This window comes from Lygodium microphyllum, chromosome 11 (genome assembly GCF_053477565.2).
Source record: "Lygodium microphyllum isolate KBCC chromosome 11, Lygodium_microphyllum_v1.1.10, whole genome shotgun sequence".
In the NCBI taxonomy this organism is placed as follows: Eukaryota; Viridiplantae; Streptophyta; class Polypodiopsida; order Schizaeales; family Lygodiaceae; genus Lygodium; species Lygodium microphyllum.
In genome coordinates, this window is record NC_141145.1 from 132,753,932 (window position 1) to 132,758,760 (window position 4,829).

A 4,829-nucleotide genomic window follows, 5' to 3' on the forward strand; every position below is an offset into this window, starting at 1 on the left:
AAGGCAATCCTAAGGCAATGGTACACATAAAGACCCTAGTGTGTAGATTTAATTTCAATGGATTTGAAAAGGCATGATTATGGTGGCTCATATTTGGATATTTGAAAATAAATCTACATTCACTCAAGGTGGATTTAGTACAGCTAAAAACATTATTATAGGACCAAACATGGTGTGTACCCTAGGAACCTCTCATATGACAAGTGGTGGTCCCTTGGTACATCACCACCCACCAATTGGTACAAGATGATGGCACGCTTATACATCATTACACATGCTATTTGTCATTTTTTGTCAGGAAAGGGAAGCTGAGTATAAGGGATTACACCTATACATAACCACATTGATGCATTTCTTGAATTAAAAAAGAAACTTGCAAGTATGTCTATAGTTGTGAGCTTAATGTTGCACCAAAAGAATCACATATAATATCGAGTGTAATTTGTGAAATAGAAACATGACTTTTAATGGATGTTTAAATGCATAACATTTGCAGATTTCATGGTACTTTAAAAGTTTGTAAAATTTATGTGCATTTTCATGCAATTATAAATGTGATCAATGCTAAAAAACTAGGGGGATATTTGGTTGCATAATTGCACTTGGAACCCACAATTCTACAGCTAATAGCTTCCTAGCTTTTTTTGGCCCTTCTCACATGCTCATTGGGCATTATTTTTATGAATTGAGTCCAGATACTATGAAAGATTACACACAATAACATAGTTTGAGACAAAAAAATGTTCAGAACAAGAACGACCAAGTGGGTCTTGTATTATTGAAAATACTAAAAAAGTATAAGAAATATAATTACAAAATTTTGAAGCCACCTACTATCGCTTGTAGTACCTGACATGATGTGTACTATACCATATATAATGGTGATCAATGAAGAGCTATCATCATCATCCCTTTCCTCCTCATTGTCATCTTCATCCCCAAATCGTCATGCGCTTTGTCCTCCTCGCCGCCCCCTACTCTACTCTCTCCCTCTTCAGTAGTCTTGTTACATTGTTGCCCCTATAGATGGGGAACATTCAAACTTACACTAGCTAGGAACATCGAATGCAATTGACAAAAGAAATGACTTAGAAAATTCTTCTCACTACGATTTCACACCAATACTACTCTATGATGATACCCTCCCCATACAAGTGTGTGCATGTATCAAACCTATTATGATGGTGCTCATAAGCCATCTCGTGGCTAGTGGACATTTGGCCAACAATGCTCGACTACAAAACAAAAACACCATGAGTATTTGATACAATCAATCACAAATAGTTACACGTTAAAACTTAAGAAAAAGTTTAGATACTTCAAAATTTGCCTCCCATATATCCATACCTCCACACCCAGATCCAAATTGCTCCATTTGGACTTATCACACCTCCCACTCTTGTGGACTGAAGACCCCAAGCTCCACTATGGTTTGAGCTTCAGTCCACTTTGGACTATGTGTAACAGTTGATATTGGGCAAGGATCCAAGCCTTGCTCTAGTCTCCTCTTATTTTTTATTGCTCTATGTATAATTGGGCCTCTTGTTAACAATTATATTTATGGTCCTCTGTGTCATGCCAATGATTTCTAAACCTCAAATGTTACCTAAAGTGTAAAATGTTTCCTAAAGTGTAGTTAAATCTTGGTCTTAGAAGTATTTAAAGCAATACCTATAGTTTGCACACACTACAACACTCAATTTTGAGATGATGACCCCCATGATATCAAATTTAATATTAAGATGAATAGATGCATCTACAAAAACACAATAATATGATTAATGGAATGGCATGATATACTGGTATGCATGGGCTTATGTATTTGATACATAGATGCGTATGTATATCCATATATATGTATACCATGGACATGTGTCATCCTGGATGCATAGCAACTGTTTGCATGAGTGATTACCTACGATGAGAGTGTGAGAGGTACCCTAAGCTGCAGGGTTAGAGATTCGGTTCTTTGAGGAATACTCAGTGAGGAATATGTATTATCTCCTCGATCGATCAATCAAAAGAGTGAAGCTTTTTTCGAATGTGTTCTATGTGTTCATAGCCCAACTTGGGGCCAATCCCTAAGGTGCAGAAGAGCCATAGTGGAGCCATGTGATCAACCAAGTGGTGCTCCCTTTGTGTGTGCCTATGTGGTGTATAACATTGATATGTTTGGGGACTCCCTCTGAGGAGTGTGGGAAGGATTATCCATTGTACTACAAATCCATACAAATGCAAAACTTATATAATCGAGGTTAGGGTAGTATACCCCTTAGACGCTCTTGGTGGCCACAAGGCTATGAGAGGTAGTTTGAGGTAAGTAGTAGAGGGCCCCCTAGTGCCATAGAGCCAATGCTAGGCCCATTTTAGGTCCCAATAGGTGGTGCATTTTTTGGGAGCCACTAATAAGTGGCATTTTTTGAATCTCAATCAATAGGGACCAGTTTATTAGGGTATGCCAAAGGGCAGTGAGATAGATTCAAAAGACCGTCAAGCCAAGCTTCAGGAGCAAGAAAGAGTTGAATAGGCTAGATAGCGAGCTAAATTTATTAGAAGATATTCTCTACAAAGGGGTGGTCCAATATCCCTACAAGGAAGGGGTCTTAGTGACCCTAGCCCCATGCATATTCTATTTTAGGAGGAGGAAGTTCGAGTAGTTTCCCTATTTCAATTGTTCAACCGACTGTAAAAATTACATGATGCAACGTGTGGGAGCTTTCGCTCAACTGCCAAGACCCTCGGACCGCTTATTGTTTCAAGCGTTCCAAGCGGAGCACTACTAGCTACCTCTCACATAGCCGATGCGCCATCCATATCTATGGGTGTAGTGAGCTTACCTCCATGCTGATCAAGTTGTCTCCTCTCCCACGCACTCCGGTAGCTCCACAATCCAAGTGCAAGCTTCAAGCACGCTCCATCCTTAAGCTCCACGCTCTAAGCTCCATTGCCACGAGCAAGAGAAAAAAAGAGAAGAGAAGAGAAGAGAAGAGAAAAGAGAAGAAGAGAGGAGAAGATGGAGAGCTTCTCCTCCCCGGTCCCTCACCCTCACACACTCACTCCCTCACACTCTCACACTCCCTCTCTCAAGCACAAGCTCAAGCAAGCAAGAACAAGAACAAGAACAAGAAGAAGAGAGTCACTTTTGGCTACACACAAGAATGAGCTTCTCATTCACTTTTCAACTTTATATACAAAACCCTAAATCCCTTTTGGGCGGTCATCCTCTTATCCCCATTTTTACATGGCCGGCCATGGCTTAGGCTCTTTTTCCCATTGTCCTTCTACCTTCCTAGCTTCCTTTCCACCACCCGTCTACATTTATAAATTGCATGGGTGAGAGCCCGGCGCTCCTTGAATTAAACCATGATGCGCTTGCGCTCTTTTACAAAAGTATTGACTTGTGTTTTTCCTTGTGCGCCTTATTCCCTTATTTAGAACTTTTCTCCTTGTGCATCTTTGTCTTCCGTTTCACTTTGCCTTGGCCTTTGTCTTCTGCTTTAGCTTTTCCAAATTTTTCACCTTGTTCGTCTTCCGGTTAACATTACCCCCCTCCTAGACGAGTGCCAATCCCATGGCACTCACCGTTGTAGGTAGCAGGCTTTAGCATGCACCGAAGACGTGGGTGGCAAGGACATCAGTGGTTGCCATGGAGGAGTGTTGGTAGTGGTGGGGAGGAAGGTCGTTGGGGGCACGTCGGCGGCCTAGGTGGCTGGTGGTAGGGCTATTCTTTGTGGAGATTGCACTGATGGAGTACAAGTGGCGGTTTGTTGGGGATTCTGCACATGACGATTCTTGGCGGGCTTGCAGGATGATAAAGGAGGGGAATTCAGAGTTCAGTGTCAATAAAGAGCGAAGGACACCTTCGTTGGAGTCTTCCATACCTACAATTGAAAACCTCTCATAGGTGGTCGCTCCCTAGGGGTAGTGCTAGTCTTCTCTATCGTGCACAAGACATAGTTCAATTAGTTTGGGAGACAGGTCGAACTCTAAGCAAGCTGAGAGCATTGTCCTGCACTTGAGGACCCAAACTGTATATATATTTTGGTGCAGATATTATGTGAGTGCTCGTGCATACTTAGATATTACGTAGTTAGAAGACTACGGGCTGGTTTCTTGTAACAATGTGTGGATAAAGCAAAGGTGTCCATGTTGAGAAGAAGTACACATGAAGGTGTATGAGACATTCTTTGCATTGTGATTGCACGACGTAGCATATTTGAACACAGGGACACCGCAATTTCGGTAGGTGGGAGCTATTGGACTTGCTTGATGAGGACGGTGTACTTTTCATGGCCATTCGTGCGGTGCTTACCACAATTGATTGCAATGGTATTAAGGCAGAGTGCAAGAGGGAATCGTGCGAATGGGTCAGGGTGACAGGTCTAACCATAGGCGAGACAAGCTCCCTAGGTATGTCCTGCCCTTGATATGCCCTGAACAATTGTGGGTGATGCGAAAGGGCTAGGGGACTAGGGACGGAGCCAGCCGACCAAGGTCACTGGACGTACCTAATTTGAGGACCCCTAGATGTTGTGCCGTGATCGTGGGTGCTTCGTATGATTTCGTTCTTTTCTTTTCTTTTTTTCTTTTTTTTTCTTTTTCTTTCCTTTTTCTTGTTCTTTTTTCTTTCTTTCTTTCTTTATTCTCTCTTCTTCCTTCTTCTTTTTTTTGTGGACTTGCCTGAGTACAACCATTGCAATATGTTGAGGCTATCAGCCTTTCAATGGGTTAGGGAATGTCAAGCTTCGAAGGCTCAGGAAATGGATATTATAGTGATGATTGTGCCCTAGCCTCATTGTTAGAGAAGCAGTCGTTGAGATGGGGAGATA